Source organism: Amborella trichopoda, chromosome 4 (assembly GCF_054954075.1).
Source record: "Amborella trichopoda isolate Santa Cruz 75 chromosome 4, AtrichopodaSantaCruz75HAP2 v2.0, whole genome shotgun sequence".
In the NCBI taxonomy this organism is placed as follows: Eukaryota; Viridiplantae; Streptophyta; class Magnoliopsida; order Amborellales; family Amborellaceae; genus Amborella; species Amborella trichopoda.
The window spans coordinates 43,417,581-43,442,489 of NC_142339.1; the positions used below are offsets into that span (position 1 = coordinate 43,417,581).

At 36.1% G+C, this 24,909-nt stretch overlaps 1 long non-coding RNA gene across 1 annotated transcript; it reads right to left on the reverse strand.

The window, feature by feature from the left end:
- Positions 1 to 21,180: 21,180 nt before the first annotated feature.
- Positions 21,181 to 23,965, reverse strand: LOC148782478 (uncharacterized). Its single transcript, XR_016053602.1, has 2 exons — positions 23,683 to 23,965; positions 21,181 to 21,566 (listed from the first exon to the last, which is right to left on the reverse strand). It is a non-coding gene; the product is annotated as an uncharacterized LOC148782478 (long non-coding RNA).
- Between the last annotated feature and the right edge of the window lie 944 nt (positions 23,966 to 24,909).

Here is a 24,909-nt window from a genome sequence, read left to right on the forward strand (position 1 = left end):
TCATCTGTTAATTTCCAAAAGCGGTGCGACAACCCTGCTCTACAGTTAAACAGTTGGAAAATAAAAGTAGTTATTATTAGAGTTGAGAATTTAGAGTTATTTCTCAACTCTAAATATGATCCATTTTCTTAGTAAACATACTTGCTTGAGTAGTGCTTGACTAGCCTTTTGGTTGTTAATGAGTAGTGCCCTTGTTATTTGAGTGTGTGTGCATGTGAGATAGAGAGATTTTTCTCACAGTTGATGAGGAATGTCCACACTATGGTTCATGATCTTAATAGTATTTTCTACTGATCTTTGTCGTTAAACAACTCTATCCCAAAGCGAAGAAAAGAGAACAAATACTTGTATCTACGTATCGTGGAAGTTACCAAGGTGGAACCTAAGAAAAGCTATCGGGGATTTTTTCATGATGATATCAATTTTTTGGTTGCATGTGACAATCATGACAATCATGAGAGAGAGAGAGAGTGTGAGAGAGAGAGAGAGAAGATTGTTCTAAACATAAAATAGGATGATGCTCTACGCAACATGGAGAGAGAGAGAGAGAGAGAGAGAGTGAGAGAGAGAGAGTGAGAGAGATCTTATTGTAAATTTAATGGATTGCAAATCAAAGTAAATGGCAAGCTTCTTATCTATTGATTCAATGTAACTGACTTACAAAAAGTTTACCACCAACTGTAGTGAAACTATTCAATGTAGTAAACCTTGGATTGTATTCTATTTAGTCCAAAATTACATTTGTTGGAGGGCCCATTGAAAAATGCCACATATACAAAAAATGGTCCTTGAGGCAACATTCTATATAAAATAAAGTACCCCTTAGAAAATAGCAACATGTACAAAAAAATGGTGCTTGAGGTAGCATTCTTTATAAAAAGTGGTGCTAATGATAGGTCACAAGTTCCATCAAAAGAGAAATTTCCTAAGATTAAGAAGTGGTGCTAATGAGAGACCCCTCAATTCTTCTTAATAACCTGACTTTCATGAGATCAAGATATCACCAAATGAGCGACTTCATGTAACATACAATTGGATTTTACACTTGAGACCACAAAACCAATTTACAATAATAGTTAACAATGCAGTAAACCTTAATTACGGGTAATTACTAATACAACTTCTCCAATACTCTTCAAACATGACGAGCATGATTGTCACCTGAATTTGTTACAAACAAAATGCTAATTAGGGTGGCGGGGTGGGGGGGGGGGGGGGGAGGGGTGGGAGAGAGAGAGAGATATATATATATATATATATATATATATATATATATATATATATATATATATATATATATATATATATATATATATATATATATATATATATATATATATATATATATATATATATATATATATCAATTACAAATTCATTAACAATTGAAAATGATGGATTTAAAACAGGGGTCAATTTAAGAACCTTTTTATTTGCATTCTTCGGTATTCAGAATACTCCTCAAAGTTGGGCAATTCCTCTTATCATGACCACTACCTTTACACATGGTACATTTTTTTGTGTATTCTCCAAAAAGGATTTCAACCGATGCTTAGGAGGCTTCCCTTTCGTCTTCATTCACTGGTAGGGGGTCAAGCACTCACTTATTGTTTATTAAATTCACATCTTCACTTACATTGACATTTAATTGCAAAACTTGGGAATCTTTTGGGCTGGCTTCTTGACGTATTTTATCAAAATTTTCTATGAAAATTGCAACTCTCTTCAAGCCCTCATCAAGAACACGCATTGCTTCTTGATATGTTTCTTTATAGGCCTTCTCAACAATTCATTGTATCGCACAGTCAAGGATTCATGCAAATCAACTTGCATTGTATGACCACATTCATCCATTGCACACCCTTCCTTGGCATTTTTTGTCCATCTCTTCAAGAGGTAACAAGGTGGGATTTAACACGTGTTGTGTTACCTGAGCGACATGGATAGTGCTGTCGAAAGATTTTTTTTTCCTTTGCCTCATTATTGCAGTTTTTTTATTTTTTTAATTCTTTTTTTGCCGGCGACACAGGCTGTGTGTATGACGGTTTTTAGTTTTGGCTGGGCGACAAAAATATGGGAGTGAATTTATTGATGTAGACACCTATTTTTTAATATGATAAATTTCATTATTTTCCTAACATTAGAAACGCTTATAATACCCTTACGACTACACTACCCCCTTGGACCACAAAACACCACAATCCATGATCCCCATTTTATGATTCTTTATCTCTCTAAACCCTCATTTAAATAAGAAAATATCCAAATATGGGAAAATATTTTGCTTAACTTTAAAAATAAGATAAATAATCATCCAAAAACGCATGGAAGATAATGACAATCGAAATCCTGTAATTCTGGCGCACTTGAATGTTACTTTGAGAGACAAAGAGTGCCACCCAGACCTGATGACCTAGACAACACACTATGTGCCGTCTGGGTTTGTTGGTGCTGGGCTTTTGTAAATAGTCAATGTTAAGCTTTATGACATAGTTTGTGTTGTCTGGTCACGTTTGACCAAAGTGGCACACTTTTTGTCGCCCATACGTTTGATCGCTAGAATTTCAAACTTTGAGTATAAACAAGTAGATAAGCACTCCGAACCTTTTCCCAACGACTTCGAGGTCTATAAAAGGACTTGAGTCCGACCTCTTATGGCTTGGTCGCCAAAATTCCCTTAGACTCAGAGTGGAGAGTGATACTTAAAATTCTAGGATCATGAATCCCATTAGAAGACCCGTACTTCAATCTTTATGCCTTGGATCTGGAAAACCGTAGGTCCCATTTCAACCAAAGCTCTGACTTGATAATTTTAAAGAAAAAGAGAAGAACACACGGCGTAAAGTGAGCCACGGTCTTGATAAGGTTGAAGCATTAAACTTCAAGTGTCCCAGTCAACTAACTCGGTCAGGATAGTCCCTCTTTCCCCGTTCTTTCAGTTATCTTAGTTAGATCACTATTAATTGCATTTCTTTAGGTAGTTTCATACATAAAGCATGCCAACCCTGCCGATGATCTAAGTGAGGATCTATTTATTTGGATAGATCAACCCCTAGATCATAATTCGACTGATCCCATGACTTCTCTATTAATTTAATTAACAAGTTTATATTGTCAAATCAGGGGGGATTGTCACTTGAAAATATCTTAGATTTGCACTATAAACAGTTTGGCGCCCACCACGGGGCTTGTTGAGCTGATCTTTGCACCATAATCTTCTATTTATTTTATGTTATTCCTTGTTGTATTCCAAAAAAACATAAAACAATAACTGAGTTCAAGTCTAAGATCTCTGAGTTGTTAAGATCTCTGATGAACAAAAGCAACACATAGTGCTTGTGCCACACACTGTGTGTCATTTTTATCAAGTTTCTCCAACCTGTGTCACAGTTCTAAGGTCTCAAGGTCGTTAGTCCTTGGTCGGTCCTCTGGGTTGATCTATTGAGGTGACACACCATACAATTTTCACCAAAGGCCCCAGCCTTGTGTCACAGGTCCTATCATCCATTTTACAGTCTTTGGAAAAAAAATATTTTCAAAAAAAAAAGCAAAAATAGATATCACTTTTACTCCACGCATAAGGTTTTATTTCATCCATGATTTGCTTGCATCCCTCATCTTAAGACTGACTTTTCACAGAAACTAAATAATAATAATAATAAAATAACAACAAACAAATCGAGGGTTGTCTACACCCTCGCTCTAGCTGTGCCTTGATCGAGTCATCCTCAACCTAGGGTGCAGTTAACTAAGCACGGATTGTGCACAATTGTCACCCTCTTGGTTGCATACCTTCTTAGGCGTTACGTACCCCCATACCCTAACTGTGCTCTCGATCGACTAATTAGACTTGAAAGCACACCTTACTTGGCACAAGCATACCAACTGTTCACATTTCTTTTTTCATTTTGTGCTCTGCTTGAATGATTATGCCATTCTCCTCACACACGTGCACTTGCATCTGTCACACCACTTGCACACACTGGACCAGAGAAGCCCCAAAAACTATTTGAAAAACCACAAAAAATCAGCGTTAAAGTTCTGAGTGGCCTAGCCTTGAGTAGGGACGGTTGGGGTTGTGTAGCTTTAACTGTGAGCACCCTTATGTAATTCTCTACCTCAAAGCAACTCCACACATAGTAAGACTTGGTTGATCGGTTTAACAGGTGGCCACAACCTAAGTGTAGCCACTTTTAGTTGTTGCAATAATTAGGAACCCCACTAAGTCCTGGATAGTAGTGGCTAATGGGAGTTGGGATTGATTGCTAACGAATAGGGACGACTTTGAGGGGAGAGTTTTGAAGTGGAAGGACAGAGAGACTAGCGGGCCTAAGATCAAGCCCGCTGACTCAAAGGATCCTGACAATACAGGGAAAACCTTTGGCTATGCAATATAGTTCAAAAAGCAATTTTTTATGTTTAAACCACTCAAGGGTATTTATACGCAGGAAGTGATAGCAATGACCTGTGACGAGAGGAGCAAATTACTAGAGACCGAACGAGAGGAGGCTGGGTTGCAGGGGCGATGGACGAGGGTAGAGTAGTTTCCACATAAGAAAAAGGCTTTTCCTGAGTTCTCGATTACTTGCCCGACTAGACGAGATTCTTGAATGACCAAAGAAGAAGAAGGCATAGTGATCACTAACCCGGATTGAATTTCCTAGCTTAAAGAAGAGAGGATCACAAGCACTCGTAATGGAGAATGATATAACATAACCACGAATTGATCCATTAGATATAAATGTTGGTTGAGCCCTCTTCAATGCTCCTTTTTAGCCTATTCCAATCCTCCTCAAGGGTTGAGGAAGGTTGTTTTTGGCAACGACGCTTTTATTTTTGTCTGAAAGTCCAAAGGCACGTGAACATGAACCTGACTTCCCAACCAAAGGAAAGGATTGATTTATGACTTTTAGCTATTTGTCCGAAAGCAGAAACGCTACCAATTAGCAAACCAACTCATTCAATCGCAAGTCAAAGTCCCTACGGCGCCTTGTACAAGGAGGAGGAGAGCTTGGTCACTTGGTGGGTGGCAAGGATCTAGGAAAGAAGTTTTCAACTATTTTCAAGTGCATTATTGCGCTTAGATTTAGGTTTGTCTGTTTGAGTCAAGGTCTAGGTCCACACCTGGTCTGAAATCTAGACCTTCTGGGTCCAGGTTCAAACCGAGTTTGCACCAAGGTCCAAACCTAAGCCACCTTGTCATGGCTCGAGCCTTGCCACCTTGTCTTGGTCCGAGCCAAGGCTCGGGCCAAACCTAGTCTTGATTCTAGCCCATGGCTAAGCCTAGGTCTAAATTTAGGGAACTAGACTAAGCTCACCCTAGTTTTGGGCTCAAACCTAAGCTACATCTAGTTTAAATAGGATCCAATTTTAGGTCAGGCCCGTAAAGATCAAGCTAGGAAGAGTCACTATATTGGTCACGCAAGGTGAAACACTGACTCCAAACCCCACTTGCCCAAGCATAAGGACAAATATGCTACAATCCCATGCACTTATGGTCAAAACCCAGGGCCATCCATAGTTCAGTGCCCTAGCCTCCAAATCGATGGAGAGTCTCTGGGGTCAGCTCCAGGCCATGATTTGTTGACTCGAAAGACCATGAATAGTCAGGGGATTCGACTTGGAGTCAACCTGCAAGGGCTCTTGGGTCCCAAAATAGGAACCAAAGGAGGGAAGAGGTACATGCATTGTCGAATGTTCCTTCCCAAAACATGAATCATAATAACTCTGAGGCACAACATCCCTCAAGATTCTAACAATCAGTGCCTACCAAGGTCTATAAAGTCAAACCCAGTCTCGAGCCATCATAGTACTTCTCAAGGAGACCCACTTAATGTAATAGGAAATTATGGTCTTGACCCGAACCAGCCCCTTGGTGACCCAGGTGTCCAAGCCGTCTTCCAAAGTCTAATCCACTAGGGTTATATTTTGATGCCCCAGCCCATGACTCAGTCCGCAATCAGCTTAGTGCCATAGGAAAACCGAGTTATCTGGTTCTTCAGTTGGTTCTAGTAGTTCGGCATGTCCAACAATTATCCCAACCTCCTCAGCCCGTGATGGCGCTAATGGGACAATAACGCCCTTAGGCTCATGCGTACCAAACCAACCTCATAGCTGCGGCTTACTAACCTTAGGCCCTTATGGTCCAATAAATATCCCAAGCATCAAACCATTAGTCCAACAGACCATGAAGGATGGATTTACTAAATATGTGAATTTTTTATATAAAAAGTTATTTTTTACGGTATCTTGCTTATCAAGTAATGGTGTATGTGTCAATATTATAGACACAAGGGTTTTTATGCGACCAAAAGTATAGGAAGGGGGAATATGTCCCTTTACCACTTATTAAGAACTATTAAGATTTTATCATGGGGTGCAGTTTCAACCTTAAACAATCAAATAAAGGTGCACCTTGCAACCTCGTTGACAGAAAATGCTAATGCCGATAATCCCTAAAATGGGTCTAAAATATGCTCATTCACCTAATTATGAAATCTAACCTTCAAAATGGTGTGAATCTTGCTAAAAATAATAATAAAATAAACAATTCGATCGAAAATGAGAGAGAGAAATATATATATATATATATATATATATATATATATATATATATATATATATATATATATGAAAGGAATTTTACTGTAAAACTTCTGGATAGCTAGAAAGATAGGCAATGTCTCTCAAAATTTTCTTTGTGTTTTCTAATGGGTGAGTGAGCCCTTTTTATAAGCATTGAAGCTTATCTTCTTGTCACATATGACAGGTTTTGCATCCAATGGTCTAGATTTCTCTTTGCCCATATCAATAGCTAAGCCTTCTTTCTTTATCATTCTCTCTCTCTCTCTCCCTCTCTCTCTTACCTCGAAGAAAAAAAGTTTGGTTTAATGTGACCGTTAGAATATCATTGATGGGTGGTTAAGAAAAGAAAGAAAGAAAATGAAATATACCATAAAAGATAATGAAAAGATTGAATGCAATGAGGCAATTAGAGTAAGTATATAATATAATTAAATTGAATTAAATGCATTTAAAAATAGAAAATAAGAGAGGGACCATGAACACTATGATGGTCATGAGGCTGTAGTAGCCGTACTTCAACACTGCCACTTGGCCAAATAGCCAAATGAACCAATGTTTCTAAGCCATAGGGTTTTGCCCGTTTAAGGTTTTAGTTAATGTGACATGCTACACGACAAGTTTTTGTCCACCTACAGGACTTAATCATTTGTAGCAATCAGAAGGTACCACTTGGGAAGATAAAAAAACTATATTTATTTAAGTCCCATCATGGTCATATGCTTGGAGAAAATATCAATAGTCAAGCCCTTTGTTAAAGGGTCAGCTATCATATCATTGGAAGACAAATAACTTACTGCAATTTCTTTTTTTTCTGCTCTGATACCAATGTTGAAAAATATAATAGTAAAATAAACAATTACATTGAAAATGATAGATAAAGAAAATCTCTTTGGTGAAATCACTAGTTGTTAGTATAAGATCCATTTGATTGCCTTGATCTTTATTGTGTTCTTATTCAAATAAGTCAACCTCTTTATTTCTATTCTTTCACGGATCTTTTTGGGCTGCTACACCAATTGTTTGTTAAACGGCTAGAAATACCTAAGTCCCAACGAGTTGGTAATCATTGGTGATTCTTTGAACTCAAGTACTTGCTGCTCCCTTAAGAGATCTGTGACTCACCATCGACCAAAGGGTGTCGCTATCATCATCCAATAAATTGGTAAATCGTTTATTGACAAAGTGGTCAATTGATCTAAACCTTGAACTTTATGAAATTCATATATTTCTTTGATAACATGGCTGCTAGATTAGTGATGAGTGAGCTATCTAAAACCTAAAACCTTAATGGGCCAAACTTGAATACGTGGAAAAGAAAAATGAATTACATATTGATTCAAGACACGACTGATTATATTTTTGACTTCAACTAAACCCTCTACCCATAGTAGAAGAGAACTTACGAAATGGGAGGGGGACGACACATTAACAAAAATTACATGACATACTTTATAGAGGATGTTTTGATAAGAGTTTTTTAAGATTATGAAACATCCAAATTATTGATGGAAGCTTTGATTAAAAGATATGGATCTACATCTGATATCGGTGTCGAAAAATAATTTGATTGAAAATGATAGAGAGAGAAAGATAGATATGAAATGAATTTTGTTGTAAAGTCTCTGGATCACTAAAGAGAAGGGAAATGGCTCTCAAATTTTTCTCTATATTTTCTAATGGGTGAGTGAGCTGCTTCTATAAGCATTGGAGCATATCCCCTTGCCACATATCGCAAATTTTGCATCCAATGGTCCAGATTTCTCTCTACCCATATAAATAGTTAAGCCTTCCTTTTTTGGCATTCTCTCTCTCTCTCTCTCTCTCTCTCTCTCTCTCTCTTACCTCAAAAAAAAAATGTTTTATTTAATGTGACCATTAGAATATCATTGATGGGTGGTTAAAAGAAAGAAAGAAAGAAAATGAAATACACCATAAAAAATAGTAAAAGGATTTGAATGCAATGAGACCATTACAACAAGTATTTAATATAATTAAATTGAATTAAATGCATTTAAAAAGAAAAGCTAAGAGAGGGACCATGAACACTATGGTGGTCATGAGGCCTTAGTGGCCATACTCCAACAAATGTAAGTTGATTTGTAACAATTGGAAATTAAATAAATGGATGTCCCATATATTGCATTACAAGCCACACCTTCTTTAAAAATTTCAAATCTTTTTCTTTTCACATCCGTATATCTAGAGGTTGAGATGATCAATTGGAGGTTTCCAATATTGGAACAATCTTTTTGGATTGTATTATAAGATTATCACCGTTTAGTTTCATATTATAAGATTGACACCTTTTCTAAAGCTCTTCATTTGCATAGTTATCAATATGCATCTAATATATAACACATAATTATATTTCCTTTTCATACTTTTATATAGGATAATTTTGTAACAGTTTTTGAAGATTATGAAACATCCAAATTAATGACGGATGATTTTATTGAAAGATATGGATCTATATCAGATACCGGCCTTGAAAAATAGTTTGATTAAAAATGATAGAGAGAGAAAGATAGATATGAAATGAATTTTGTTGTACAACTTCTAGATAGCTAAAGAGAAGGGAAATGGCTCTTAGATTTTTCTCTATGTTTTCTAATGGGTGAGTGAGCTCCTTTTATAAGCATTGGAGCATATTCTCTTGCCACATATCATAGGCTTTGCATCCAATGGTTCAGATTTCTCTCTACCCATATCAATAGCTAAGCCTTCTTTTTTGACATTCTCTCTCTCTCTCTCTCTCTCTCTCTCTCTCTCTTACCTCAAAGAAACAATATTTTGTTTAATGTGACCGTTAGAATATCATCGATGGGTGGTTAAGAAAAAGAAAGAAAGAGAATGAAATACACCATAAAAGATAATAAAAGGATTTGAATGCAATGAGACCATTATAACAAGTAGATAATATAATGAAATTAAATTAAATGCATTTAAAAATAAAAGGTAAGAGAGAGACCATGAACACTATGGTGGTCATGAGGCCTTAGTGGCTATACTCCAACAAATCTAAGCTGATTTGTAACAATTGGAAACTAAATAAATGGACGTCCCATATATTGCATTACAAGACACACCTTCTTTCAGAATTTCAAATCTTTTTCTTTTCACATCCGTATATTTAGAGGTTGAGATGATCAATTGGAGGTTTCCAATATTGGAACAATATTTTTGAATAAATTTTTAAGGCGCCTTAGTTTCGTATTATAAGATTGACGCGTTTTCTAAACCTCTTCATTTGCATATTTATCAATATGTATCTAACATATATCCTTTTCATTTCCCAAATTACGGGAAGCACCCACCCCCACCCCCCCCTCTCCCGCAGCTTTTTTTTTTCGAAGTTCTCATCATGTTTGGCATTGCAAATACAGACAGAAAGAGAGCTAATTTTTTTTCAAAATAAAAGGGTTGTCTAGCATTTAAATTTCCGAACTATAAAATGTTCTTCCTAGGTAATTGAGAATATGACACGTGGGGGTTAGAGAGCTTAGAAATACCTGAGCCTGGGGTTTGAAAGTTTAGGGGATATAAAGGCTTCACATGTTTTGGGTTGGTTTTGAATGGAAGCATCCACTCATGATGGTGAATGGTACTTCATATGTGACAAAAATAAGTCGAATCAAGTGAGGTGGAATGGTCCCCTCCATCCTATTCATCATCAAGAAGGAGGCCTTCCCTTTCATAAAGACGGACACAACCTCAATACTATGGGTCAAACTGTTCAAAAAGAAAGAAGTCGGGCATAATGAGCTTCCGATGAGGATCATCATGAGTAAAAGTGAGAGCCTCAGGCCGTCATAGCCACGACGCTGTGGATAAAATGGCCAAGAAGAAAATTCGGCTTGGTGGTAACCCGAAAGGGCGCCATGAGTAAAAATGAAAGACAGGCGTGGCCATGAAGCCACGAGTAAAAGTGGGGATAGAGGCTAAACCAGAGAAGAAGGTTTAGTAGAGAGAGAGAAATAGAGAAGTTGGTACTTAAGAGAGGGAGAAGTCAAGCAAGAAAGAGAGGGTAATCATAGCATAGAAAAGCTTGAGAGTGAGGAAAATGCACGGAGGCAGAGAAGTTGGCGCTTGAGAGAGGAGTTTTAGAGAGAGAAGGGGTTTTTTTTTACAGGTGGGGGATACCATTCTTGTTGCCCCCTTTGTACGACTGTGGAATACCCATTCAGATGGGGCATTCAATAGAGAGAGGAAGGTGTTTCAGAGAGAGAGATAGGATTTTTGGAATACCCAAGTGGTTTCTACTAAAAAATCCTCATTCTAGAGAGAGAAAGTGGGGTTTTCACATGCGGAAAGCGCCTCCTCATAGAGAAGAAACAGTCTAAATACTACTGACTTCTATCTTCTGTTTCTTTTCTCTATCTTGTAACTCTCTTTCTTCATTCGCCTTTACTGGAAGAGAGAAACACTACCTATTTTTCCCTGTAAACTTTTTCCTTATTTTCTCTCTCGAATATGTTCTCTTATGGGGGAAAAAAATACCACCAACTTTTGTGTCTTAATGTATTTGTTCTTCTCTCTCTATACTGAGAGAAGGAAGAAGAAAATCTTCTTTTTTTTTCTGTTAGTTTTTCTTTCTCCTCGTCTCTATATTTTTTATTTTTTGGATTTTATTTCTTTTGTTTTTTGAGGGAGCTTTACGGGGAGTGTGAGCCAAGGGCCTGCACTCTCTCTAACTATAACACATTGTGGAATGGATGCGGTGCAGGATTTACATTGGTTGCAACTGAAAAGGGTAGAACACATTAAAAAGTGGGGGTTTTTTGGTTCGATGTATTTAGAGAGATGCCTTTTTTTCTCTCTCTAACTCTATCATTGGCAAATGGAGCTGTTTGGTATTTTGAATACCTGACAATTCTTTTTATTTTGAAAAAAATAGCCATCATACTATCTTGTATTTGCATTGCTGAACATGAGGGCAACTTAGGGGGACAAAAAAAACATGGGAGGGATGGGGGTGCCTCCCGTAATTTAAGACAAACGTGATCGCATTTTATAATTGACCCCCAATAGTGCCTATACATAAATTTCTCTTGTATTATTTGTCTAGATAATACGTGTAGAAAGAAAGTTAAAGCCAATAAGGAAAGTCCAAAGCCATTAATGGTTGTGCATCTGTTGCATTGATTATTAGCAAAAGGTAAAATGAAATAAGTTTATAAGTGATACTATAAAGAAATAGCCCTTTAATGCATGCCCATCCATGCATATGCAATTTAGTACATTATTACAAATTTATATTATATATTTATATCATTTAATTTATGATAGAGTATATTAATATGTTACTATTAGTCAAAGACATTTATTTTTCAAAATATTTGTTATGTATTTGTTATTAATTTATTATGAATCTACCCCTATATGAACTCAAAAAATACATGCTCGTAAACTATATTATATGATTTTTAAAAACTATTTAATATGCTCTCTCTTATTGTCTTGGTGCTCTTCAAGACCTCCTGCAACTACCATGAGAGAGAGGAGAGGAGCAAGAAGTTAAAATCATGAGAGAGAGAAGAGAAGGATGAAAGAGATAGAAAAGGGGGAGTTTTTTATGATGGCACAGGAAAGAGGCCGTTGAAGGGGGTGTTAGATAAAAAAATTGCAATAAGGTAAAAGGCAATTGGATATAAATTTCATGACAAGGCTTTACAAGTTAGTAGGACTTGAGATTTTGACTATTTTAAGAAGGAATTCAGATGCCTAATGAGGTGTATCTTTAATACATAGGATAATTGCTCTAATAATCATAAATTATAAAATAGTATTTATATATCGCTGATACAAAAAATATCAACTAAATGATAATAAAGATAATTTAAATCATTTTTTACAATCTTACCCACAAAATAAAATATTTTCCATTACAAGATCCCATATTGCGAATGGCTACACCTCGAATCCTTTGAGCATTGGAAATCTCGATGATGATTTTAAAGTCAAATTAAAAATACAAACTATGAAATTTCACGCTAAAAAAATATTATAAATCTTACAGATCAGTGAACACTTATTTTTAGGGGAAAATGGACAGTCTGAATAATGTAATACAATATACATATTTTAGGGCTTGAAATCCGATTGGCTTTTCCTATTATAATAGTTTAGGCCGAGATGAATGATTTGAAGGTTTTTTGATGTGAAAACTACAATTTTCAATGAGGCCTTACCTAATCTGATAGAACGACAGCCCTATCAAAACATTTTCCATCTTTATAGAGTTCCAATTATAGTGCAGTGTAATTTTAATAAGGTAAGGAAAGTGCAAGTCAGCCATTTAAAGAGAGACTACGAACCAGAGGGCATTAACGCGCAAAAAAAACATTAAAAAACTTTAAGTAATGACTCAAATCCAAAGCTTAACCACCTGAAAAAAGAATAGTGAAATTTATTTCCATGACAATGTATCCAACACTACAATGCTAGGCTTTGTCTCTCCCGTTGAAGAGAGAGTGAGAAGCATCATAACTGTCACTTATGACCTACACCAGGGCTATGACCTGGGTCAGTGGGACGATAATCGTCCATAACAATTTAAGCACCACGGCGAATGAGACGGTAATTGCCCACTACAAATTTTGCAGCAGGTGGTGGGGTATCGTGTCCCGCGCCAGGGCTAGGACTGGAGAGAGTGGGACGAAAATCATCCACAACAAAATTAACGTTACGGGGTGGGGTATCGTGTCCCACGCCAGGGCTATGACCAGGGTCAGTGGGACGGAAATCGTCCACAACAAATTATGCGCCAGGGGGCGGGGTGTCATGTCCCACTCCAGGGCTATGACTAGGGTCGGTGGGACGGAAATCATCCACAACAAATTCGGCGCCAGGGGGCGGGGTGTCGTGTCCTACGCCAGGGCTATGACGGGGGTCAGCGGGACGGAAGTCGTCCTCTACGAATTCCACTGTGGCAACCACCGTGGCTTGGTTGCTCAGTTTCTGGTCGAGGGCCACCACATTTCTTTCTTCACTAAAGTGGAGAGTCATAAGAGAGACGAGAAGCAGGAGAGGAAACAAAGCATGCACCCACGTCATATTATTGAGGATGAGGATTGAACTTGACACCATGGTTGCCCACTAGGCTTCATTTGTAAGGTCTGGCCTGCTCTTAATAACCTCTCGAATCTGGTAATAAATCTCAATAAATTTATTTTCCCTATAAGAAGAGAGATTTTGGGCACGCGGCCACCCTAAGCCGGCATGCGCCTTCCAAAACCAGTCACGCCTTAGATGGTGCTTATCTCTTTGTTTTTTTGGGTAATCTGGTACTTATCTCTTTCACAATGAAAAGATTCCCTAAAAAGAAAAGAGTTATTTCATTGTATCTTTCCATTTAACCTGCATTTTTCCCCCTATTCCATGTTACATGACTCAAGCCACGTAACGTTGGCTTGGTTCTTTGGACCTTGATGGAGTTCACTCATGCGGTCGTGCCTGACCTAACCAGGTATGTAGGAGGTGCGGTTTGTGTAGAGCCGAGAGTCTAAATAATCAAAGTAAAGGTTATCTTCAATTAGTGTTGAGTAATATGGTTTCAATATGGGAAATTTTTTTCATAGCCTTAAAATATACTTTCATCTCTAATTATAAAATTCAAAGCTTTAAAAATAGTGTAGATCGAGAAGATCTATGAAAACTTGAAATTTTTGAAAATTGACGGTCAAAAATGCATTATTTTCAAACTTGAAATCCATTTTTCATCTTTTGCTGGTGGGTTTGGGGTTTTTTCCGCCGAGGTTTTGGGGAGGTGGTGAATGAAAGAATGGAGCATATGGGTTTAGTGTTAGTGAACAAAAGAAATGGAATTCACTTAGAAGGAAAGAATAGCGCCCTCTTTGGTGTTTACATGTTTGCATTGCTAAACAGTGGGAAAACGTAATTAAAAAAATAGAAGAGGTAGCGCTCGTAATTTCGGGCAAATGAGGCACCAAATGGTAATTGGCCTCCCCCAATAGTGTACGCACGTAATTTACTCTATAATCAATTCTACGAGGTAGAGACTCTATAAAATAGAGGGTTTCTTGAGGAATGAAAGGAAGAAATGAGCCAGAGCTTTAGAGATAGAAAGAAGAGAAAGGAGCTGGTTCGCTCGAATTGTATACCTGTCACCATGGGGTACCGGCCTATAGGATTTCGATTAGCAACCCGTGCTCCTTGTGTAGTTTTGGGACACATCCAAGTATTGATAATCCTATGAATGCATTCTAGGTTTTCTTTTATGTATTTGTTTCCTTTTTATTTTTTTGTTTCGGTGGGCCCAATACCCACTTAAATCTGATGCAACTTTTGGTTTTTAATCTACAGGTATTTATCTTAGAAATTAACAGCTTCAAGCTATTCGTATTTTACAAATTGAAGAAAAAATTGTAATTTCCATTTGCTTATTTTCTCCTTGTAAATTTTTGTGGTCCATTTATTCTCCTTCTTGTTAAATCACTAACTTTCATGGCCTCATGGTTCGGACATCTTACCTTCTTTGCAGGACTTGCTCCCTATACAAATAAAAAGGGTAACATGAAATAAATTTTATACAAAAGTTCACACGCTAAAAGTCCAGTGCTCGAATCTTCAAACTTACCAAAACCCAACAAAGAGAAAAACTCAATTGCTTCATGGGTGTACATATGTAAGTGTGGTATATATGACGTTGCAACCTTTAAACAATCAAAATAAAACATACTTATAAACTTTGTCATAATATTATATGTAGGTGGATATGTATGAGGTTGCAACCATTAAACAATCAAAATAAAACATACTTATAAATTTTGTCGTCATATCCAAATTTTGTGTCAAAAATTCATAAGATGATCTGAGAATCTATTTTCATCTCTAATTATAAAAGTTCAAACTCCAAAAATGGCTAAAATCAAGCAGATTTACAAATGCTTTAAAATCTTGAAAATGGATAATCTGTTGCAAGGTGTACAATATAAGAAAAAGATTATATAAGGTTTTTTTTTTGGTAATTTAGTGGGGAAGACGGGCCGCTACTTATTTTTTTAATTATTTTAGGTGCTAGTTTTTTAAAAATATTATTGGGGTGGTGTGAGTGGGAATGAAAACCACAACTTGATGACTAGGATGTGGGGTGCTACCACCACAAACTCGACCGCTTTCCCAAAGGGGTAAGTCAGTGGGGATTTGGGCCCCTACTATTTGGTGAATAAGGTGAATATCTGTGGGGATCTGAGCCCCTACCCTTTGGTTAGAATGGAGTCGGATACTTCATCATGGAGTTTAGTAGTATTACCACCAAAGCCTCAGCCCATTCTTAAAACGGGTTAGTCAGTGGGATTTGGGCCCCTAGCCTTTGGTAAGAATTGGTTTAAGAAGGGTGGGGACCTTAAACTTTCCCTTAACTCATCCCATGCTTGGGTAAAAGGGCATGGTTGTATTAGGTAAGCAACCAACGTAAAATTTTGACATAACCCATCATTAATCCTGATAAACTATAATATCTATTTATGCTAGGATGTTCTCCAAAACGACGCACTGTTCTAAAAACTGGGTATAGTGAAAAATGAGCAAGGGGTAGCTAGGGAATTCCCTACAAGTGACGCACCGCAATACGACCCGATTGCGGTGAAATATAGGCAAAGGTTCCGGCGACACCTTAGACGAGCATGAATAAAGAAGCTAGTCCAAGAGAATAGGATTCGTTTAACCCCGTGGAACACAGGAACACTTACAAGTAAGACTATGGAGTTAGTGGATACAATAAGACGAAGGAAAGTAAATATAACGTGTCTACCAGAAATTAAATGGAAAAGAGAAAAGGTTAGAGAAATAGATGGGTATAAACTATTGTATGCAGGAAATGATAATAATAGAAATTGCATAGGCATAATAGTAGATAAAGATTTAAAAGATAAAGTAGTTATTGTCAAAAGAATAGGTGATAGAATCTTATTAGTTAAAGTCATATTAGCATAAGAGATAATTAACGTAACTAGCGCTTACGCACTACAAGTAGGATTAGATGATAGAATTAAGAGACAATTATGGGAGGACATAGATAGAATAGTCCAAGATATACCAAATGGAGAGATGACTTTTTTAGGTGGGGACCTAAATTGTCATGTAGGGAAGGATAATAGAGCATATGAAGGAGCACATGGGGGATATGGGTTTGGAGAAAGAAATAAGATGGGTGAGACAGTTTTAGATTTTTCTATGGGCTACAACCTAGCAATAACAAATACTTACTTTAAAAAATGAGATGAACATTTAATAACCTATAGTAGTGGAACACATAACAGCTAGATAGACATCTTTCTAGTTAAGAAGGTAGATCAACCATCATGTAAAAGCTGCAAAGTTATCTCAGGAGAGAGTTTGACTACCCAACATAAGCTCGTGGTCATGGACGTCTACAGAAAGAGAAGGGCTGAGAGTAATGTGCATCCAAAACCTCGGTAGTGGAATTTAAAAAATGAGAAAATAGACTTATTTAGACATAAATTAGTTGAAGAAGGAAAATGGAACTCTGAACATGATGCCAATGTACTTTGGAATGAGATGGCTGAATGTATCAAGAAAGTGACAAAAAAAATTTAAGGAGAATCTAGAGGGAAAAAAAAAGTTCGATATGCAAACTTGGTTGTGGAATGATGAGGTTCATAAGGTCAATAGATAAAAATGATCATGTTATAAAATTTGCAGTATAATAGAAGCGATCAGGACTTAGAATAATATAAAAATTCTAAGAAAAATGCTAAACAAGTAGTAACTAAAGCTAAATTTAAGGCATATGATAATCTATATAATAAATTAGGAACAAGAGAAGGCAAAGAAAATATCTTCAAATTAGTACAAATAAGAGAGAAAAAGTCTCGGGACTTATACTAATAATAAATGTATGAAGAGTGAGGAACAAATGATATTAGTAAAGGATGATGAGGTTGATGAAATATAGAGAGTTTATTTTAAAAAATTATTAAATAACGTACACAATGGGAATATAGTAGCAAAAGGGATTGTTCATACAAGTAATGGGGAAATGTAGAGAGTCTCTCTCTATCTCTCGATTAGGGCACTGGCCCAAGAGGTCTCTCCCTGTTTTGGTTCTTTCTCTCTCTATCTCTCGGTTAGGGCATTGGCCCAAGGGGTCTCTCTCTCAATTTGGGGCAGCCCCAAGGGGTCTCTCCCTTTCTCTCAATTTGGGGCAGCCCAAAGGTCTCTCTCTTGCCCAGACACGGGTCTCTCTCTCTCCACTGTAAGCTTGATAACGTGCAACTATTTTGCCATTTTGTGTGCAAATTATTGCAAGGAAGATGTAGTTCTGGTGCTAAAAACTTTAAAGCTCTACCCTTAGAAAAGATGCCTTGTTCAAATGGGTTTAGTGTTTGGGTGATTATATTGGTTATTTAGGGTTATCCATATTTGCACAAATGCAACCTTGGTGTCTTGGCGGAATAAAATAATGCTTCTAGGGATTACTATGGTTTGAATTTACATTTTTTAATTATTCTGAAAAATGCTTGTACATTTCATAGGTGTTTGTTAATTTCAGTGATTTAATGGTCTGCACGCTATTTTCCAGGAGGCATTGTGTTATTAATTTGCACAAACTTTAAACCTGAGTTATTGTTATCTTTTAGTATTTTGCAGCAATCTCTCTTAAATGAAGCTCCTTTGATTTTCTATAATTGCTCTCACTTAAAGCAATTTTTTTTTATAAAGAACTAACGAGGGTTAAAAACTGGATTGATATGCTGCTGAATTTTAATGAAGTTAAGTGGTTTACGAAGACAGAGGGGTTAAGCCAGTGAAGAGATTGTTTTAAAGAGAGGAAGATTCGGTCCCAGATAATGAAATCAGTTTATGGAATGAATTATATTTATGCATTCAAATCAATAAACATAAATGTGTTTTTAAATTTTAGTTTATGGAATGAACAAGCACTCAGTTGTTTCAAGTTGAAGTTCAATGACTTATTATGCAGTAATATCCACTTCTTGTGAGGTTGTCTTTTGTTGTGGAATTCTTAATTCGCTTACTTCTATGTCATTGATTCATAGTCTTATTTTGATGGAGTTAGGACTTCCAAATTTTGTCTGGTAAAGTCGAGGATATCATGCTTGGAAAATTCCTTTCAAGCATGTTTGGGTACGTGGATATTGCATGGATTTTTAGTATCTTGGATAATGCCAAAATCCATCGTTTGGATTTCTTAATGACTCGATACCTAAAATCATGAAAATAAGAACTACTTTTCCATAATTTGATTTCCACACCAAAAGCTGATTTTTTGAATTTCAAAGGCCCTTGGATTTTACTCATTGGCTCCCTCGATCCAAAATATAGGGAACATTTGGTAGGTATGAAAATTTTAGAGAGAGAAAGTACCTAAATTCTTTTAAAGAGAAAATCTATTGCAAAAATTTTAGAGAGAAACTATCTCAAATTTTAACTTTTAGAGAGAGAGTTAATTAAAATTTTAAAGAGAGAAAGTATGTTAAAATTTTAGACAGAAAAAGTATCAAAAATATTAGAGCGATAAACTATCGCAAAATTTTAGAGAAAAAAACTCTCAAATCTTAATTGTAGGGAAAAACTATCATATTTTAGAGAGAGAAACTGTGTCAACCTTTGAGAGATAAACTATTTCAAAAATTTTAGAGAGAGAAACAATCTTAGTTTTAAATTTTTAGAGAGATAAACTATATAAAATTTTAGAGAGAGTACCTTAAAAGTTCTAGAGATAAAAACTTTCTCAAAATTTCTAGAGAGAGAAAGTATATAAAATCTTAAGTTTTAGAGAGAAAGTATTCTAAAAATTGTAGACAGAGAATATTCTAAAATTTTTAGAAAGATACTGTTATAAATTTTAGGAAAGAAATTGCTGAAAATAAATTAAAGAGAAATAAATCATGTTTCTTAGAGAGAGAAACTATCTCGAATTTTGAGTTTTGGACAAACTATGTTAAAAATATAAAGATAGAAATTATATCAAATTTTTGAGGGAAAAACAACCTTAAAAATTGTAGAGATTGAAACTATCTCAAAATTTTTGGAGAGAGAAACTATTGTAAAAATTTATGTTTCAGAGAGATAAAATATCTTAAAATTTTATAGAGATAAACTATATCAAATTTTAGATAGAGAAAGTACATGAAATTTTTACAGTGAAACTATCTCAGAAAAATTTAGGGAGAAACTCTCAAAATTTAAGTTATGGAGAGGGAAAGAATCTCAAACTTTAAACTTTAGAGAGAGAAACTAAATCAAATTTTATAGACACTGCATCAATTTTTAAAGAGAGAAAATATCTTAAAATTTTAGAGAGAGAAACTATCTCAAAGTTGAAGTTTTAGTGAGAGAAAGCATCTTAAAATTTAAGAGAGTAACTATAGCAAATTTTAGAGAGAAAGTATATAAACATTTTTAAAAAGAGAAACTATCGCAAAAACTTTTGAGAGAATTTATCTCAAATTTAACTGTTAGAGAGAAAATATCTTAAAATTTGAACGAAAAGCTGTCATATTTAATAAAGAAAAACTACTTAAAATCATTTAGAGAGAGAAATTATCTCAAAATTATTGAAGACGAGAACTATCTCAAGTTTTAAGTTTTATAGAGAGAGTATATTAAATTTTTAGAAAGAGAAACTATGTCAAATTTTAGAGAGAGAAACACCTAAAAATTTTATAGAGAGAAACTATCTCAAAATTTCTAGAGAAACAATTTCAAATTTTAAGTTTTGGATAGAGAGTATATTAAATTCTAGAGAGAGAAACCATATCAAATTTTAAAAGAAGAAACTATCTTAAATTTTTTATAGACACTATCCCAAATTTTAAATTTTAGAAAGAGATACTGTATCAAGTTTTGTTACCGAACAATGGAAATTAAAGTAATTGCAAGGAATCCATGAATTTTGAATATATCCAAACAAGAGATTTGAAGTACCCATTATAAAAGTTTCTGATATTGAAAATCCATAGATTTCTTTGGATTTCAAATATCGAAGATTCCTAATTTCCTCCTATCCGAACAGCCCTTCAAGTTTTTAAAATTTGGGGAAATTCTTTTTCAATCATTCTTTTTTCACTTTTGGGTGAAGGTGTTGTGGGTTAGAAACCACAACTTGGATTTTAATTCTTTTTAAACTCTCATATTCTCTCTCTCTCTCTCTCTCACGGCCCAACAATTGGATTTTTAATTCGGATGGGATTTGAGGGTTAATTTGCAAGAGGTGAGGCCATACACAAATCATGCAAATACTTATTTAATTTGAATGAGATTTTTAGTGTCGCATATAGTTTCCAATAAACTGTAAAACTATACAAGGCCCACCAATTGGATTTTAATTCGTATGCGATTTGAGGCTAAATTTGCATGGGGTAAGGCGATGCCCAAATCCTGCAAATTCTTATTTGCAAGGGGAGGTACATATAAACTTCCCCATAAACTGTAACGTTAGGCCTGTCTATGACATGGTTTAATGTCTTTTTGAATAAATTGATGTCCACTTACATTTTAAACAATGCTTCTGAATAATTTCTTAGGCACCCAATGACTTTGGTTAACCCAACATTATCAAGCAGAAAGAGAAATGGAAAGAACAACATATAACAAAATTGCCTTTGATTCAAATAGAGTATATTAAGATTGATGAGTACATCTTACTATGATTACACGTTTACTCCTTTTTTATGAGGAGAACAAAATATACAACATGTAAGATTGAGTACTCCTTTTTTTATGAGGAGAAAGAAATATACATGTAAGATTGAGAAGTACACTTTACTCAACATGGATCACTAAACTTAGAGCTAACATGGCTATCATTAGATGCTTCTCAGAATTCCCATAGGCAATCAAATATTGTTGATTCTCTAATAACTTGATCAGTGACTTGAAGTTAGATGTTGTTGGCTCTAATATTGTGCAGTCTTGTAGATGAAAGTGCCCTCTTCCCACCGACGCCCAAGTAGAACACAACTTTATGAATGACACTATCACACAATCATCAAAAGAAAGAGCCCAATAACTATTCACACCAGTTAACATCCCGTAAATAAAGTAAGTAATTTCAACGGCAATTATGTTCTTAAATAATAGACATTGTGCACTAGAATCTGCTTTCATTTACAAGTAGGCATGTCACTCTATTCAATTTCTGAAAAAGCGGATCGACCAGTGCCTGGGCGGCCGCCTAGGCGGATTTCTCTAGGCGGCTGCCTAAACCCACCTAGGCGGGGGCGGAATTGTGGCTTCTTGAGGGTATTTTTGGGTAATTTTTGTAATACTAAAGAGGCAAAATTATGGGTTTTAGATTCACTTGAACCCTAAAACTCATTACAAGCTATTTTAGAGAGAAAAAACCCAAAAAAAAAAAAATTTTACGGGGTCGCCTAGGTTTTGAGCACCCGCCTAGGCGCTAGGCAGCCTAGACCCCCCGACTGCACGATTATTCAAGTTCAATAAACTAAAGGGTGATTCAAGTTCAATTGCAACTAGGGCAGCAAATATGAGGAAAGCTTACACAACATTCCCAAATCTAATAATAATCACACCCACCATATAACTGTTACTTGAGTGATACTTTCTTGCTTGGTAAATTGGGATATGAATTTTGATACTGATTTTGATATCTTTAACTGCTGCATCGTAGACAACCTCATTGAGCGAGAGAGAGAGAGAGAGAGAGGAACACAAAATGTAAAGAAGAACCATGAGTATAAAAAGTTGTGGAAGAAGTGATGAGAAAAGAATAAGGATGAATATGGAGATTATAGTTTTGTCACCCCTAACTGTTAGAACAAATGACTGGCCTCCAAACATGAATGAGTACACTAGAGAAAATAGTGAACCCCACAGAAGTATTAACTAGCCCTACATAAGTGCCTCTCAAGTTTCTACATGAGAATGACAGGCAGAAACTATTGTTCCATGTAGAGGCTACAAACTATTCACAATACCATCTACCATCTTATCCATGGTTCTATAAATCATCCAAAAATTAATGAAAGCCTTAATAATATGATCAATAGTTCCATTAAAAATGCCATGTTCGGCTGATTAATGAAAATTCCTGCAACCACTGCCAATCCATCACAGTAGGGTTAAGAGCTTCATGGGGAGACCAATCCAATGCTACGAAACTAACAATACCCAGAATTCTTACTTGCTAGGGACCATCTAATCCAATGAGGGTAACTACGTACTGGCAATGGAAAATAAGGAAAACCACTTATCCCTTTTTCTTCACTAAAACAAAATCCATTTAGCATATGGAAATGTCATAAACCAATAACATTGCAGCATAAACCCACACCCCCGAACCCACTAAACAGTCCATATGATCCCCATATCCTCTGTGATATTCTAATGGTAGAAATTTCTCGAGCTATAAATTTCTTGACTAATAGAAACAGATATGGATTTTCATGGAACAAAGTTTTTGCGCAAGAACTACATCTTCCTTTAACATAATAAGTTGGACACAATGGAAAAATAATTGCATGCTACCAAGCTCACTGTGGGGGGAGAGAGAGAGAGAGAGAGAGAGAGAGAGAGAGAGAGAACCACGTGGGGGCGAGTATGTGTCTGTTAGAGAGAGACCCACCAGGGAGGAGAGACCTTTGGGCTGCCCCAAATTGAGAGAAAGAGAGACACACCTTGGGGCTGCCCCAAATTGAGAGAGAGACCCCTTGGGCCAGTGCCCGAACTGAGAGATAGAAAGAACCAAAGCAGGGAGAGACCACTTGGGCCAGTTCCCTAACTGAGAGATAGAAAGAGAGAAATAACCAAAGCAGGGAGAGAACCAGAGAGATAGAGAGCCCCCTTGGGGCTGCCCCAAATTGAGAGAGAGAGGGCCAATGCCCTAACAGAGAGAGACAGAGAGAGAACCAGAGCAGAGAAAGAACTAAAGAGAGAGAGAGGGGGCCAGTGCCCTAACCTAGAGAGAGAGAGAAACAGAGCAGAGAGAGGGAGATCTAGAGCCGTGAGAGAGAGAAAAGCAGAGCATAGAGAGAGGGCTAGCGCCTTAACCAAGAGTGAAGAGCGGAAGAGAGAGAGAGGGAGATCCAGAGCCAAGAGAGAGAAATAGAGCAGAGAGAAAGACCATACCTGATGTTGAAGCATAAGCCTTCCTACTGGTTCTCCGGATATGGTGCATGCGAGTGAGATTGACAATATGGACCTGGTGCAGCAGCGGTGAGAGAGCGAGAGACGGATATGGTGCAGATGAGTGAGATTGGCAGAGATGGACCTGGTGCAGTAGCGGTGAAAGAGCGGTAGACGGGATAGGAATGGGGAGAACCACTGCTGCTCCATGGGAAGGGGAGAGAGGGTATTTCGTGGGAAAGGGAAAAGAGAGTATTTTAAGGAGAGTACGGATCTTGAGGTTTAGCTAGCATTGAATGCATCAAATTTGAAATTTTCAAATCTCAAAATTTTAAATTTATAGAATAACTTTTTTTGTATTTACATGTAATCGTTGCATTGGATCACTTAGTTTATGTACATATAAAAGATGCTACTGTAAGGGGGTTGGCTTACATGTAAAAATACGTCTAACGGTTCATATTGAATTTGGGTCGATCTGACAATAACGACTTCATTTCGTATTTGAATTTTAGTTTGTTTTTTACAAATTCGAATAACTTTAACTTTTAGGCATGTATTCTCATTAAGGCGCACCTAATAAAAATATGAAAAAAAAAAAATTTATTGATCAAAATACTCCTGAAATATTTTTGGGATATTTTGATCAAGTTATTTCATGTAAATTATGTTTTTGATATTTTTATTAGATTATCCTAATTTTGAATAACACGTCTAAAGTTTCAAGTAATTTAGATTTGTAGAAAAAAATTAAATTTAAAATACGAAATAAGGTCGTGACCGTCAGATCGGCCCTGATTCAATCTGGACTGTTGGACGTATTTTTACCAGTAAGCCCACCTGTTTACCTGATCATTTTTCTAACTATATATTTATATTACATTTGGAAAACACTACAAAATGCCTATAGGCGAAGTTCTGCAGTACTTCACCTAAAGCTATATCACCGTTTATCACGTGTACAAATGTGTGATAGTATTTGAATTTTAATAGTTTTTTTTTAAAATAATAATGATCGGAAAGTTTGTAGGTGTGTGCACCTTAGTGAGATTCACACGAATAAATTATAAAACAAATAACTTGAATGATAAACATTACGTCAAACACCCATATAAAATTTCAAGGGTAATATTGTCATTTTTTATGATTAGTGCTCTTTCTATATATTATTTTGATACGACATGGTCATATGTACACACGCCCCAGAGTTTAGAAAAATCTGATTAGTAT